We start from the raw sequence: 17,161 nt of genomic DNA on the forward strand, positions 1-17,161 counted from the left end.
GACATGCGCGCTAAGGTCTGTCAAGATGGTGACTCCCCGCGTCCGATCTTATGGGACTTGTAGTTTTGAGGTTGCACGTACTCAGAAGAGAGTGAAGGGGGAGTTCACTTCCGAGCTGTGAAAGAAATTTTTTAAATAACAAAAACTTTCTAAGACCTAGGAGCGACCCAGGTCCCCCATTTCCGTTTTCCCACCTCCCAATATACTCATGAGGTGAGTATAGGCTCATAAAATGACGTGTTGTATTTAGATGACTGCTCGTGATTAGTTCATTCAACAAGTCATTATTATCATCCATATTCTGAGGTGGGTCTGGGGAGAGCTGAGAGGAGGGAGAATTTAGGCTAAGAAGAAAATTCTTAGATTTTTGAAGGGCCTTCCTACGGAAGAGGGAACTGACTTGTTCAGGTTGGTTCCCGTGGAACATCAGAGTTAAAAGAGTTCTGGCCTCAACTATAGGGAGCTACCACAGAGAGTCTCTTCTGTCATCTGGAGGGAAGTGTGGCCAAAGCCCGAGACGTGTTTCTTCATCTTGGTTATGGCTCTTTGGAAAGCCACGGGTAACAGGTTCTGAAGTGGGAAACCTGGGCCTTGGCCAACGATGGCTTTGATAGCCTCCCCATCAGCCAGAAACCATCTTCTGGGACCAGCTTGGTCACCAAGCCCTCTGTCTGCCATTTGCATATTTTCACTTAAGAAAATGATGTAATTTCTGGGCCCTACTACCTCTGTGAAATCTGACCTTTAACATAATGGTTCCTGCCTGAACTGGGAATGCCTAGTAATACCCCTATCAGGGAATGTCTTCCTTAATCCTGCATAATAGGTTAAGTGATTCTACTCTGCACTTACAGAATTTATTGCATTGTTTTATAATTGTCTATTTCCCTGTCTCTCCCCCAGGCCTGTAAATTCACTTAAGGTAAGCATTATTTCTATATTGTTTATCAGTAATACCCAGCACAGTTCCAAATATAAAGCAGGAATCTGGTAAATGTGGACAAATGAAACAAACATCAGCAGGGACAGATGTCACTTAACCCAAGGTCAGTAAAGTAGATGCACATCTTCCTAACCTTTGATTCTTAGAGCTGGAATTGAGTCTTCTTCCTCCCGTTGATGTCATCGAGACATTAATCCCAGTTGATTAGTCAGTCAATATATATTTATAGTGTCTCTGTTAAGTGTCAGGCACTGTTTCTGTTGCTAAGGATTCATTGGTGAATAAGACACATAAAACCTGTGTCCTTGAGAAGCCTTTATATTGGGGAGGAGAAAAGAGAGGCAGAACAAACAAACAGATAAGTAAATAGACAAATGAGAGGCCCTGAGATGGTCTCTCCTGTCCTTGGCTTTGTTATGTCCTGAGTCTGGCCTAAGAATAGGGCACAGCCAACCTTCTTGGCTGTAAGAATGAAGTACACCTACTGTCTATAGATTGGAGGCTTCTTTTAAGGCCCAGCGCCAGTATCCTCCAAGGAGCCATCCATGGTCCCCTTAACTTCTCCAGAATGTGCTCTTTCCTACTTGGTACTCTAGAGCTCACCTTTACAGCTTCCAGAACTTTACCAGACTATAAGCTCTTTTTGAACAAAGACCAGGCAAAATGTATTCAAATAATAAACAGTTTAAGAGCTAAGTACATACGTGGTGCCTTACACCGCTGCCAACCCAGCATTTGGCTCCCTCAAGCCTTTGGCTCTGTTGTGATTCCCTCTGTTTTATGGTTTCCCAGAAAACAGCCTGAGTAAAGCTTATTGTGGTAAAACTTCATTGGGAAATACAAGCCCTGGGCAGCAAGAGTTGAGGAGGCAAAGGGAAGTGAGGCAGAGAAGAAAAGAAAGAAAATATAAGGTTGTGTATTATAAAGTTGACCAGAGCTTCAAAAGAAACACGACTAGTTGCTCTCTTATTTAGGCCATATAAAACCATCACTTATCAGGGAGAAACGGAGAGTTGTGTTACCCCACTACTCCGGTAGCCACAGGGGACACCAGATCCCACACCCTAAAGCACAGTGGTTCAACAGACTAGAAATGATGAGAGGAGTCATAGCCCCTGGTTTGGCCAAATTAGGCCCACTGCAGTCCCATCACTGTGGGCACATTGGAGGCTCTGTCCAAACCTAACCCTTATCCCTGAGGAGGCTAAGACAACCAGATGTGTTAGTAAATGAGGTGACCGTAATGGCAGCTGGGCTGCCCACAAAAACCAAGTGGCCAAAGCCCTGGTGTGGGGGTATAGATGGGGCAAGTGAATTTTTGGAGGCAGATGAACTGAGTCCAATACACAGACACAGATATACCTTGGGCAGCCTCCGGGCTTCTGGATTAAGCGACTGAGCTAAAGTGAACACTGAGAGCAGGAGCTAAAGAGACCAAGTTGGTTCTTCTGCTGCCCTTTGAAACCACAAGGGTGGCCAACAATCGTAGGGCTTACCAAGCAATGGAAGGGCAGAGAACCCAAGGACCCAAGAACAGTGCATGACAGCTCCCAAACTTGGCACAGCTGAGACAACCCAGACTGGGTCTGAAACTATTTTATCTAAGAACCGGGAAAGCTGCTTCTGCTGTTCACAGTCCCTGTAAGCTGCATAAGACAGCATAGTGTGGTTACAAGGAGTATGAGCTCAGAGAAAACCTGTTCAGGTTTGAGTCCTGGCTCCATCTGTAGCAAGCCACTACCTCTCTGAGGCTCCATTTCTTCATCTCTAGAGTGGAGATAATACTAGTACCTACTTAGTAGAATTAAATACAAACATGCTTAGCATGGCATCCAGCATAAAGCATAAAGAGTTCAGTAAATATTGGCTCTTATTACTATTATTCTCGCCCCTCCTCCACACCTCTCTCCAACTCTTCTTCCCACCATGACCACCACCACCACCCCACCTTCTCACCCTCCCCCCCTACTGCCCACAGTCTCTGCTGCAGAAGCTGTGGGAGCTGGACCTGGTCATGCCTTCTTCACCCTGCTTTTCCCCAGGGCTGTTCCCCATGAGCCTGAGCCATTCATCTCCCTGGTGACCTGAATCTGAACTAAGAGATGGATGTGGGGTGGCTGGGGCCAGGGTGGTAATGTGCTCCCTTATCTCTATGCCCCTCACTGGGGCCTAGTTAATTTTCCCTTTGATTTTAATATAGATTTATTGAAAGTTTCAGTTATCAAAACAAACTGCAGCAGCAAATTGGTGTTCTTTGCAGGCCTACAAGTGCCTATAAAGCTGCCATGCTCGGGAACGAATGGCGCTCTCCGGGAGGTCAGTCATGGCAACAGGAAGTCCCTGGGGACACACACACTGCAGTTTAATATTTTTCTTATTAGCCTTTTTCTTCTTGGCCATCTAAGCCTCCCCTTTAAATCGGAAATCAAATGGAGCCACCTGCCCAGGGAGGCTCTCTTGCCCAAGCTGTTCCACTTTGCCTTCTCTGTCCTAGCCTCTTCAGCTCTCATTCTCTGATTTCTCCCTGCCTTGCCCACTGTTCAGAGAGTGTGGTGATTCACATGCCCCAGAGATGTGGCTCACAGTCCTACCCCAACTATGGAAGGTTGGCTTAGGCTATCTAGCCACTCTAGTCAGTAGAGGCAAAGCATTAGAAAAGATTGGGGCCCCAGGCCTCTTCTAGATCTGGTGCTCAGAGGGGAGAAAAAAGACAAGGTTTTATTTTTTTTTATTTTTTTTTTCAACGTTTATTTATTTTTGGGACAGAGAGAGACAGAGCATGAACGGGGGAGGGGCAGAGAGAGAGGGAGACACAGAATCGGAAACAGGCTCCAGGCTCTGAGCCATCAGCCCAGAGCCTGACGCGGGGCTCGAACTCACAGACCTCGAGATCGTGACCTGGCTGAAGTCGGACGCTTAACCGACTGCACCACCCAGGCGCCCCAAAAGACAAGGTTTTAAAGCAAAAGAGTTGTTTGGGGCACCTGGCTGTCAGAAAAGAGTATGACTTTTGATTGCAGGGTCATGGGTTTGAGCCCCATGTTGACTGTAGAGATTACTTAAATAAATAAAACAAGAAGGAAGGAAGGAAGAAAGAAAGTTGTTTCTAAAAAGGCAGACAATCCTGTCAGGATCTATTGAACTCAACAGAAGCAAAAAGGAGATGATGATCCTAGAGACTGGGCAAGTTTTCCTTCCAGCCCCAAAATTGTCTGATTTCATTCCCATTTCCCCACTGCCACTCCCAATATAGCCTCTCCTCTCAATCGCAACTTGATTTTTGAGACCCTCCGTTCTTTGGTCCCAATGTGCCTCTCTAAGAACCAGCCTGGTTTATTGCCTCCATTGCCTTCTATAACTAAAACCACACACTGCCACCTCTAGGCTCTGGAATCAGTCCTACCCTAGGGGAGGGCCTCCATGACCTGGTAACCTTGAGGGCACCATCATCTCTTCTGGACCTGAGCTGCTGCTGGGTCACCTGTACAGGCCACATCTCAATTCCCATTGTCCTCTTCTTGCTCTTAAAAATTTCCTGCCAGCATCAAGGGCTACTGCCCTTCCTCAGAACTTGGACTCTGACAACTATTGCTGTGTGGCTAGAGTGGTGGAAGGTGCTAAGGTTTGAATCTAGACAATCCAGGAATTGATTCCTGGCTCTGACATTTACTGACTCTGTGACTTGGGAAACATCTTTCATTGCACCTTGTGCTTATGCCTGCCCTTGTCTGCCTCTGTATCTTTCGCCTACAATATTCTGTGGTCCTCAAAGAAGAGGACTGTGTTTTAATCATCTTTATATTCCAAGTGAGTATATTTGATGAATAAGCAGTCACCTTATCTTGGCCTGTTTCCTCCACTGTGAAGTGGAGATAATATCTGCATAACCAAAAAAGTGAAGAAAGCATCTACCACAGTACCCACCCTTCTCCTGAGGTTGGTCATCAGCCACCAGTGCTCCCACCTTTTGCCTGTTCCCATCACAGCTTCAAGTTCAACTCTCTCCTACTGCCTGTTAGAGCTTCCTATCACTGATCAGATGTCTGCATTCACCCTGGACCCTTTGGAGTGGTACTGATGTCTCTTCTCCACCAAACCAGGCTCCCTCAATTTTTCCAAACACACTCATGAACTGCTGCCTCCTGGTGGCTCTGTTTCTATTCCATAGACTGCCTTGTAGTTTGTCTGTAGCATTGCAGATATTCCCTACCATCTATTGCAGCTAGTAGCATCAAGGAGTTTATGTTAACATTAATACACCAGTCTTGCTAATTCTAGACCTCTACCTGCTCCTATAGAAATAACAATCCCTAGCAATGTTTCTTTAAAAAGTTTCAGTTGTGCCCATGGATCAGTCAAAGCTACTGTGCTCCACTGGTTTCTGTCACTAAGTGCACCATGGATGCTGGCCTTGAATGCCTCTGCCTGATATGCTAAATTCTCGTGGTATCATGACCATGTGAGAGCACAACACTCTCTCACAAAGTAAGAAGAATCCCTCCATATTTCATCTAGCTAAGAGGATGTGAAGCCCTACAGCAGAATGTTTGAGTTCTTAAGTGTTTCAGAGACAGCTCTTTCCACTTATTTAACTCATTCTGCATGCCTACAACCATGAGAGTAGTTGGGATAGGGTGAGTTTATGTAAGAACCATCACAAAGAACCAGAGCCATGGTCCTCTTCAACCATCAGTCTTACTGTGGAAATTGGCTCATCTTCCAGACTCCTCCCTCCTCTATCATTAAGCCTCTCTCTCCCAAGCTCTGCTGGCCCTTCTAGCAATCTGGTGTTCATTGTGTTGTTCACATACCCCTACTCTAATCATGTTGGTATATACTGGCCAGGTTTGGTTCAAATTTATTTTTCTCTGAGAGGCTTTGTACCCCCATGTAAAACAGTAGATTCAAATAGATGTTTAGGTCAGGGGATATTGCCTAACTCCTCACAGTGGATGTAGCCCAGTATCATCCCCAACCCACTAGGACCCCCATTACACTGCATATTTCCCCCAAGATTTAGTGAATAAACTTGTACTGCCTGCTACTTTCCTTGATCTTCCTAGACTAATACAGCCTTGTTCTTCCACTGGACCCCTTGTGATTTCATAGTTCTTCCTTCCTGGTCTTGACTTGGCCTTCAAGTGCTTTACAACTCAGGCTCCAACCTACATTTCCAGCCTTATTTCCTAGTAGTTCTTTACCTCCCCCTCTCTTCCAGGACAAAAGGACTATTACTCATCAAGGTGCTTTGTATTTCCTTACCTCCAAGATTTTATTTGCTGGTGGTGTTCTCTCAACTAGGAGTAACCTCCCCATTTTCAACTCTACCACTGAACCCCCAGAGAAATGTGCTCTGCCCCAGGAAGCATTTCCTGATCCTCAAGTGATTGTTCCTTCCCCTCTCTAAGCCCTAAACCCCATCTGTGTGTCCTGTGCAGCATGGCATCCACAGGACCAGGGTCTTGCTCAGTGTTTTTTTTTTTGTTTTTTTTTTAGTTGACTCCACATCCAACATGGGGCTTGAACTCACAACCCTGAGATGGAGAATCATGTGCTATACTGACTGAGCCAGCCAGGAGCCCCTTGGCATTTTTAATCTATAGGCAGTGTCTGACCACACCCCTCAGGACCTGAAAGATGCTATGGGGCTTTTAGGAGGCATCTGAAGCCTTCATGGGGATATCCTCCAACAACCTCAGCTAAACTAAGAGCTTGAGCCCACTCTTCTTAAAGTGTGTAATTTTTCAAGATTCAACAACATTCTTTGAATACCTGCTTTGTGCTAGGCTCCTTGAAAGCATGGGACAAAAGCATGAGCAATAGACACAGTTCCTGCCCTCGTAAAGCTTACACTATAATGATGGAGACACTGGTAAAGAAATGTGTCACTTCAGAGTGATAACTGTGATCATAGAGACAGACCACTTACAATGAAAGTTTGAAGAGGAGGCACTAATCACAGCTGGAAAGGTTTAACATTGAAGTCCAGTGTGTTTTGAGTAGTAATTTCCCAGACCAAGGAGTGGGGGGAAGACAAGAAGACAGGGCATTCCAGGCAATGGGAATAACATGAGCAAAGTCATGAGGCAAAGAAATGGCCTACATGTGGATGGGAAGAAATTCAGTGCTATTGGAGCAGAACGTGTGACAGAGCCAGTGGTGAAAGAGGAGTTTGAAGTAGGCAAGGGTTAGATCATGCCTAGTCTTTTTTTAAAAAAAATTTTTAAGGTGTTTATTTATTCTTGAGAGAGAGGGGGACAGAGCATGAGAGGAGAAGGGTCAGAGAGAGGGAGACACAGAATCTGAAGCAGGCTTCAGGCTCTGAGCTATCAGCACAGAGCCCGACATAGGGCTTGAACTCAAGAACCATAAGACCTGACCCAAAGTCGGCGCTTAACCAACCAAGCCACCCAGGAGCCCAAGATCATGCCTGGTTTTAAAGTAAACCTTCTTAATGGGTTTGGACTTGAGCTTGAGGGCATTAGAAAGCCACTGACAGGTTTGAAGCAGAGCAGTGACTAGGTCTGTTCTGTGTTAGAGCAGTGCTTCTCAAACTTTAGTGTGCATTCCAGTCACCTGGGAATCTTGTTAAAATGCAAACTGATTATGGGGTCTGGGAAAGGCCTAGATTCTGCATTTTTAACAGATTCCTTAGTGATGTTGATGCTGCTGGTCCCCAGGCCTCACATGGAGTAGCAATCCCTCTGGCCCATCTTCCCTAAATGCATCCACTTACATCTGCAAGCACAGAGCATTCTTTCTGCTGAAAATGGTCCAAGGCTGCTGTGGCTCTTCGCTTTTAAGAAGTGCCTATCTTTTAGAAGCTGTTTATTGAATATGTATTTACTATATGTCCGTCTAGCAGAGAACCAGGGGCAGGGCTGGGGGGCTGAGAGAAAACAAAAAGCAAGACATTTTCCTGCCCAAAAGTATTTGGTATCATCTCCAAAGAGGCAGCTTTCCCTGAGCTGCCCTCTGCCAGACCTGTCATAAACATGGTAAATGAGGCCTGTCTCAGTGGTACTCCCTGGGGCCCCCACCACTTCTGCAGCCCCATCCAGAAATGAGTCTGTTTATCCCTAACGGTTGTCTCTGACCTCTAAATCAATTCCCTATCTGATACAAAAACTCCAATCCTCCCAACCAGCCTCCCAATCCTCGACTCTGACAGTTTTTAAGACTGGAGGTGGTATATGATGACAGCCATTCCCAGCCCAGGCTCTGAAGTAAAACTGCCTGGATTCATAGCCCAGCTATACTACACATTAGCTGGGTGACCTTGGGCAAGTGGCTTAACTTCTCTAAGCTTCAGTCTTCTCACCTGTAAATTGGGGATAATAATTATTTCTGCATCATGAGGCTGTTGTGAGAATCAGTATGTCAATGCATATAAAGCATAGCCTCTGAAACATGCAGAGAACACCCCATAACTGCTAGGTATTATTTTCATAAATATGAAAACTTGTGTGTGTAGAAGCTTATCAAAGCCCTTTTGGAAGCCTGTATAAACAAAAGTCCCTGTCATCCCTTTTCTACCTATGATGGGTTTTCCTGCTGCCATTAGCCCCTCTCTAATGCTGGGGAGCCAGAGGCAGCCTTGGAGGTCAGTGCAGAGAAGCCTTGCCCTTGGGAGGAAGCAGTCCTTGGGGCCACTTTTGGGACAGGAGGCTTCAGCCTACGAAAACTGAGGCTCTGTGTTGGAGAGGGATCCTTTGTGGATTCCCTCCTACCTCAACCCCATCCCCGCAGTGTCCCCTCTGTCCGGGGTCACCCAGGCTGCCCCTCCTTCTGGCTGCAAGGAAAGAGGCAGCTTCAATCATTCATCTTAATGTCTCTATTAAGCAGGGTTATGACCAGGACGAGACAAGAAACAAGGTCTTTTAGTGTAAAAACATGGCTCCCAGGGCTTGGCCTCAGGGGACTCCTCCCCTGCACTGCTGCTGCTCCCAGATACCACTGCTGGAGGGCAGTTGAGGCCCCAGATTGAACAAAATGATTCTGCCCTGAGTTCTCTTTCTCCCTTTCCTTCCTGGATCCTTCTGTGGGGCTGCCCAGAGTTTTCTTTAACAAAGAGAAGAACGATGACTTGGCGTTTAGAGGCAGCCACGAGGGTCTTGAAGCTATCTGTTTAGGCCTGCACCCAGACTTGGGATCACTATTCTCATCACCTTCTCATCTCTTGCCAGCAATGTGGAAGCAGTTACAGCCTTAGCCACTAGGCCCGGGCACAATAGGGCCTCACCTGGAGTCTGGGCTCAGAGCCTAGGGGATAACAGGAGTATTCCTGATTATGGAAAGATCTTAAAAAGACCATACCATAAGTCCCCATCACTCATATTAGAGGTTTAGGAGCTACTGGTGGAGTCAGCATATGCTGGGACCTGGGGCCTGGGTTCTAGGGCAGTAGCTGTCCTCCTGAGGAGCCCCACGCTTACTGATTCTTACCTACACCCATGCACAGGCAGGGATTTGTGAGCAACAGCAGGATCAACCCCCTCACCTGGGAAGAAGGGCTGAGTCTCCTAGAGAACTAGAATCAAAAGGCCTCAAAAAGAGCATGTGCACAGATCCAGCCTTCAGAGGCATAGAAAGAGTCCCCAGATAACTACTCCCATAGTTAGTAATGTCCCCGTTAGAACACAAGTCCTTTAGCTAACCGGTGCTGGAGGGTAAGAAAGTAGAACACAGAGAGGTCAGGTACCAAAGAAGGAGACAGGTCCTTCTCAGCAACACTCCTTGCTGACCACAGCCCTCCTAATCCTCGGGCCACTGACTTCTATTTCCCACTGTGCTGCTGCCTTCTCACTGGTCCTGGAATTTCCTTTTCTATCACTACTTACCCTAAATGTGACCTTTCTCTGCGAGCTTCCCTGAATTGGCCTTCCCTGAGGTGGGCTGGCAAAGACGAAACGCCCTAGTGTGGGGCCAGGTAAAAACGCATTCACATCCTGGCCCTACCTTGTGACCCTGTGCAAGTCAGCGCTGCTCCCTGAGCTTTAGTCTGCTCTTTTGTTCTTATGATTTTGAGGAGTCAATGACACAGCATTGCATGCATTTGTTTGGCTTAGTGTAGAACCAGGAACACCGTGGAAAGGGAGAAGGGATGGAAGAGAGAACTGGGAGTCTCACTCAGGGTGTGTGGGTAAAGGGGTCTTGACTAAGGAGGGCTGCAAGAGCAGGGGGGCTGTGGAGGGAATGCCAGAGCAGCTGAGGGCAGCACAAAGTCAGAGTGAGTTAGCGCTGGTCCCAGGGGCTGCATGAGCCAGGCAGGCTTTTACAGAGATATCCAGGGAACAAGAAATACCAGCAAGGAAGTTGCCCCATTAATAAATAAGAAGGTGGGAAATTAATGATGGTCTGAAAATGGCTGAGCTACTGAACTCGTTCTTTAAATCTGTCTTTAACAAGAAAAATAAAGAAAAGAGATTTGGCCAATTAGGAGGTAATGAAGACATTGTAGAAATAGCACCTGACAAAAGCACACGTGGTGGTGGGGGTGTTGCTGTGTGAATATCCAATGGCTTTGACCCTGCTCCCTTCAAAAGGAGAATGCCAGAGAAGGGGGGGGGGAGGGGACAGCCGATCACTGCAGGGCCTGGGAAGGGGTAGGGAGGAAACTAGGGGTGGGGGCAGGATACTGTCTCCTGAGGAGGCTGGAATGAAGGTGAGAATGGGGGGGTGGAGGGGACAGATGGAGGTAATAAGAGGGGGCCCAGAGAGGAGAGATCTCTAAAGGCAGAGAAAACCAGAAGGACCCTGATTAGAACTACGAAAGAGCTAGGTCCCTTTTAGGGAGTCTATGCCTATAAATGGAAGAACGGAAGAGGAGAGGGGGCATGGGAGGGAAGGAAAGAGAAGTCGGGGGGCCTGAGAGAGAGAGGGAAAGGTAACTGCACAGAGAAAGGAAGATTAAAGATGGTACTTGGGCAGGGCTTAGAGAAGCAGCTGGGGTCGAGGGTGGGAGGAAAAAGGGCCCTTTTGCTAAGTCGAGGAAAACCACATTGCTAGCCAGTTCTAGCCCTCCACTGAGGTGTAGGTGATCCACCCAGGGAGCAGAATGGCAGCCTCTGTGACAGGTGGCAAAAGGATAGAGGGCTCACAGGTTGAGTTTACTTAAGCAGGGGAGCTCAAGAAGTAAGGGAAGGGGAAGCTAGAAAGATGAGGGTGAGAAAGGAGTCTCAGAGCAGCTTTACCACTGTGGGGGAGCTTTTGGGGGAAGGAGTGTGAGGGCAGCACAAAGTCAGAGTGAGTTAGCACGGGTCCCAGGGGCTGCATGAGCCAGGCAGGCTTTTACAGAGATATCCAGGAAACCACCCAGGGTCACTGCTATAGCAGTCCTCATCCTAGCCACACTCTATGAGGAGGTAAGAAAGGATGGGTGCCTATGAGACCAGCAGTGCCACAGAGAAGGCCATTTAAAGGAAGGTTCTTGGGAAGATCTAGTCAGGGAGGGAGTGCAAGGCCTTGAGGAAGGAAGGAAAGAAGGAAGGAAGGAAGGAAGGAAGGAAGGAAGGAAGGAAGGAAGGAAGGAAGGAAGGAGAATACAGATCCATCTACTCTAGCCCCCCTTCCCCTCTCCTACACAGAAATAAAGGCAGTCCTATAGCTAGGAAGGGAGCCCTCTGCTCCCTTAGCCCTCACGTCCTTTTCCAGGCCAGAGACTCCCTCTCCTGTAGCCGCTGGATCCTACCTTTGGACTAACCTCCCTCCACCCCCACCCAGGGAAGCCAAGACCCACAGCTCCCCAGGGACAGATGTGGTCTGGTCTAGGAAGCTTACCAGCTCCAGAATCTGTCCTGAATCTGCATCCGGAATTCAACCCAAAGTGGCTGGGCTATAACAACACTGACACCGTCTGCATGGGGGCATAGGGGGTAGGAGCAATGAAACTGCAGGAGAAGGAGAGGGCAGCCAGTGATGAATAGGGGCAGCCAGAGCCTCGTTAGAGGGGGGTGTGGAGAGGCTGGCCGCTGCAGGGATGAGCCCTGGGCCTGATTTATCATCTTCAGAGCTGATCTGAGCGAGAGGGGTTAAGTAGCAAGTTAATGAAATCCACAGATGCCGCTAAACGGGGAGAGCGGGGAGCACCAGGCTAGAAGGGGTCCAGGAGGGAGGCAGGCAGGCAGGCTGGCCACTGAAGAGGGGATTCATCTGGAGGGGAGAGAAGATAGACATGTTCCCGCTGAGGGGGATCCTGTCATAGTCTCTGAAATCCAGTTTGGGCCAGCCAGAGAGAAAGAGGTTAGACAGACAGCAGGGATTCAGGGAGAACCCAGGTCCCATCCCAGGGACATCCTCAGTCAAGCTTCACAGCCCCCTGCTCCAGTCCCAGTGAGCTTCAGCAAACACTTACTGGGCGGCCCCTGAGCCCCTGAGACCAGGAGGTGAATCAGAACAGGTCTCTGCCTCTCTTTCCCCCAGGCTGATTGGTGAAACAAGTAACTACAGTTCGCTGTGATAAGTGCAGTTGAGCAACACAAAAGGAGGGAGCAATTAATTCTGACAGGGGAGGGCAGGGAGGTCAGGATGACATTAAAGCAAGGCTTGAAAAATAAGGGTTTTACCAGGCAGAAAAAGGAAAAGTGGGATTCTGGACAGAAGGAACAGCATGAGCCAAGGCCAGGAAAAGCACAAAGGAAGCCAAGGGAAAAGGAGCTGACCTGGCAGAGATGCCTGTTCAGGGAAGGGAAGGGGCAAGGGGAATGCTACCAAAAGGCCTGTGTTCTACCACAGGGCTCTCAGCTGGGGGTGCTGGGTGTTGTAAGGCCAGTGGGTCCAGATCCTATGGTGGTCCTGTAGTGGTCTGAATGCACAGGACAGACACAGGAGCAGCACAATCCTGGCCAAAAGAGCCCCTTCTGCATGCTGACCTCATGCTCTGTCTCCAACAGTAAGCCTGGACCTCCATTCTAGGGCTGACACAGAATTAAATAAAGTCATCCATAGAGCTTTTGGCACAGGCCTGGCACACAGTACATGCTTACTAAATTTAAATTATTATTTTGGTAATTAATATTACCAGGCTGAACTAAAAACAAAAACAAAAAACCAAAAACAAAACTGGGTTAGTGTAGGACTGCTGCTCCAAAATGCACCCAGGGGACAGGCAGAGACGTAGTTACTTAATAGGTAAAACTTAGGCCCACGGGGCAGAAAGTAATCAATCACTTTAATGATACAGTGGGACAGAGTACTGCAGACATCAAGACTGAGATCCCCAAGAAGGGGAAGATGACACATAGGCTATAACTAAAGGAACTCTGAGGACCAGACCATCAACACTTCCGTCCAGACCCAAGAGGGGCAGCTTTGGGAAGCAGAGGAGAGCAGTTTGCATCTTAGGGCCAAATAGCCAAGCCATCTTATTCCTCCTTCAGCCCACAGAGCTACCTGGGCAAATGAGCTACCTGGGCAGCCTTTTCTATTGATGCCCTCCCTTTCCTACCCTTGTCCTGAGCAGCAACCCTGCCCTTATAGAAGAACCTCCCCTAAGAGAAGTGGCAAGGGTATAGCAGCAAGACATCTGGTTCACTCATTTTTATCCTATAGTAATTAGGTATTCACTGAATATTTGTTGGATGAAGGAATGGGTGAGCTCGTAAAAATCTTGAAGCTCTTCAGCAGAGCACAGCACAGCCATAGTGAAAAACCTCCCCCTGCCCACCACACACACACACACACACACACACACACACACACACACACACAACTCTTTCCTCATTCCTCATTCTATCTCATGGCAGCTGGCATGAAGAGATTGGTTGATAGTGTGGCTACTTAAAGATTAGGCCTTGGAGTCAAACAGTCCTGGAATTCAGACTTTGTTCTTAAGGAGCACCAACTCTGTGCCCCTTAAGAAGTTACTTAACCTCCCTACATCTCAGCTTCTTCTGTAAAATGGGAATAATAATAATAGTGCCTACTTCATATGTAGTATAGATTAAATTAATATATGTAGTATAGATTAAATTAATAATTCATAACAGTTTGTGTGAAGAACTTAGTACAGAAAAACTGGAACAGAAAAAGTAACTTACACAGATGGAATAGGATTTAATCAAATTAAAACAGTAGTAGAGAAAACATCTTAATTCCCCTTCACCTCTACTTTATCCCTTCAGATCTTCTCTGGGTGCCTGTACTCCCTCTGCTGCTGCATGGTTTTTCAGGCAGGTCTTATAACTTCATCCTCTCACTAAAACTGAATTCTGAGATCCGCTGAGTCATGAGGTTACTCACGCCCAGTGGCAGTCCATCCTAAGATAGAAGAGCTACATGTGAGGTCGAGTATGGGTAGAACTGGAGGGCACAAGCAAGCCGCAGCGCAGTATCGCAGGCTCCCATGTCATCTACCACCGGTGCAGACAGTGCCTCTCATCTGCACATCTAACTTGTACAGAGGGCTTCCTTATGACCAGAAAATAGGAGGGAAAAGCCCCACCTTAGTTCATGGGAGGGTTGATGCAGTATGTGAGTACAAGCTGAAATGGACAGTGGCTATACTGAAAGACAGTGGAGAGGGAAGATCCTCCCAATGGGCAGGGCCCCTAGTCGTTTACTTTATGTAAAAAGCAAAGGGATTCAAGGATAGAATATTTATGGACTCATGGGCAGTGGTAATGACTGTGCTAACTGGAAGGGGCAAGACTGGAAGGTCACAGACAAGGAGGCCTGGGGTCATAGCCAGTGAACAGATATATGAGAATGGGCACAAAGTGTGAAGATCTTTGTATTACATGTTAGTGCCCACTAGTGAGTATCCACCATGGGAGGGGAATTAAACCATTAAGTAAATAAAATGACTCATCCCACTGATACCAGTCAGCTTCTATCATTGGCTACCCCAGTCTCAGCATGATGAATGCATGGATAAAGTAACTATGATGGCAGGGATTTTGGAAGTTATGCACAGGCCCAAGAGCATGAGTTCCCACTTACCAGGGCTGGCCTAGCTACTGCCACTGTGGAATGTTCAATCTGCTAGTCACAGAGACCAATGCAAAGTCCCCAGGATGGCACCACCCATTGAGGAGATCAATCAGCCAGTTGATGGCAAGTTGATTATTTTGGGCCCTTTCCATTTTGGAAGAAGCAGAAATTCACTCAGGAATAGATCTATATTCTGGTTATGAGTTTGTGTTTCCTGCCTACAGGGCTATAGCCAGTGCCATCAAAAGAAAGCTTATAAAGTGCTTGATCCATCAGCATACAATCTTATATGCTACCTACCATATCATACCAATGGATCTACTTTATAGCAATGGAGGTGCAAGAGTGAGCCCATAACATAAGGTCCATTGGTTGTGTCACATGCTACAGCACCTGGAAGCTGCTAACCTAATTGAACAATGCAATGACCTATTGAAGGCACAGCTGAACCACCAGCTAGGAGATGATACTCTATGAGAATGGGGCAGCATCTTTTTGGATACTGACTCTCAACTGGGGACAGTTTTGCCTCCTAGGGCAATTGGGTAATGTCTGGAGACATTTTTCATTTTCTCCACTGGAGGAGGGGAGAAGGAGAGGTAGTGCTACTGGTATACAGTAGGTAGAAGTCAGAGGTGTGCATCCTACAGTGCATAGGACAGTCCTGTCCCTCTTCTCCCCACCTCCAAATAAAGAATCATCCAGCCCCAAATGTCAATAGTGCTAAGATTGAGAAACTCTATTGTGGGACACAGCATGCATTTTAAATCAAAGACCTTTATATGTAGATGTGTCCCCATTGGGGTCCAGAAACCAAGGTCTCATTATAATTACTCCCAGTGATCCACTTGTGGAATATGTTATGCTGGGCTTTGCAAATTTAGAATAGCTGATTCCCAAAGGGGAGCATTTCTGTTAGAAGACACAGCAAGAGTCCCACTAAACTATATGAGATGGCTGCGTCCTGGCTTCTTCAGGTTCTTCATGCCAAGGACACAGGCAAGAAGAAAAGTCACTGTATCTTGGCAGAGGTAATTGGCTTAGATCATCAGGAGGCAGTAGGGCTGCTGTTACACAATGGGAGTAGCCAGGTGATTCATGTGACACGTGATCTGTTAGTACTCCCTTCTAATTTAATGGTATAGGGACAAGTGCAACAACCCCAGCCTGAGGAGGGCATGGTAACCAGTCTGAGATCCCTCAAGGATGTGAATCTTCATCATGCCACAAACCAAACTACCATGACCAACAGATGTGCTAGCTGAAGGTGAAAGGAATCTGGCATTGTGAACAGAGAAGGAGTGAAATGGATAAAAGCTGTGACCCTGAGATCAGCTCCAATAGTGGGGTCTGTAGTCATTCTTCAAACCTTCCTCTTCTGTAAGTTTCCCCTGGGAAGAGAGGCCCACTGAAATCCTGGAGGATGTGCTCTCAGAACTAATATGAAAAAGTGAATTCAAGTGGTACCAGGGTAGATTACAGTGAAGGCAGCGATCTGCTGCCTTTAGGAATGAAGGACCAGTTCCTCCAGTTGCTGGGAGTGCTGCTAGCAGCCTTCCATTGTTAGCCTTGTTGGGGGATGGCTGCTGAAGAAAATTTCTTTGTTCAAGGTCCTATCTCCTTCTAAGGACAATTCGCATCAATGACTGATCAATACTGAGACATAAAGATCCAGCCCGCTTGTCCCAACTCTGGATGACTCTGAAAGACCATCCCAGCTCCAGGGCTTCCTATGGGACTAGCTGAGGACTTTGTTGGGACTGCTTCACAATTCAGCTTCTCCCTCTGCCTAATCAGCCTTCCTTCTATTGGTGTTGATCCCAAGAGCTGTCTATTAAACATCTTGTATGCTAATCTTTGTCCCGGAATCTGCTTTCTAGGGAACACAACACATGACAGTCAAAAACAAAATAAGACCTCTATTCATATTGAGGCTCCATTCTGGGGTGGGGGGGAGGAAGCAGGCAAAAAACCATAAGCAAATAAGTAAGTTATCATTAAGTATGTTGGAAGATGATAATTGTGATAAGTTCTAAGGAATAAAGAATAAGTAGAGCAGAGTAAGGAGATCAGTAGTGCCTGGGTATAGGAGTCGGCAGACAGGATGCAGTATTAAATCAGATGCCGAAGCAGGCCTCATTGACAAGATGAGATTTCAGCAAAATTTAAAGGAAGTAAGAGAGTTGAACAAGTGGGTATCTGGAGACATTCTAGATAAAGAAAAGAGCAAGAGCAAAGGTCCTAAGGCAGGACCAATGTGTTTCAGGAGCACCCAGAAAGCCAACGGAG

At 47.1% G+C, this 17,161-nt stretch overlaps 1 long non-coding RNA gene across 1 annotated transcript; it reads left to right on the top strand.

Annotated features, from left to right (window-relative positions):
• Positions 1 to 20: 20 nt before the first annotated feature.
• On the top strand, positions 21 to 16,726 carry LOC121027014 (uncharacterized). The gene is made up of 3 exons (XR_005788531.1): positions 21 to 213; positions 904 to 922; positions 16,018 to 16,726. It is a non-coding gene; the product is annotated as an uncharacterized LOC121027014 (long non-coding RNA).
• The last annotated feature ends 435 nt before the right edge of the window (positions 16,727 to 17,161 follow it).

Source organism: Herpailurus yagouaroundi, unplaced genomic scaffold (assembly GCF_014898765.1).
Source record: "Herpailurus yagouaroundi ecotype Mexico unplaced genomic scaffold, PumYag 77, whole genome shotgun sequence".
Lineage (NCBI taxonomy): Eukaryota > Metazoa > Chordata > Mammalia > Carnivora > Felidae > Herpailurus > Herpailurus yagouaroundi.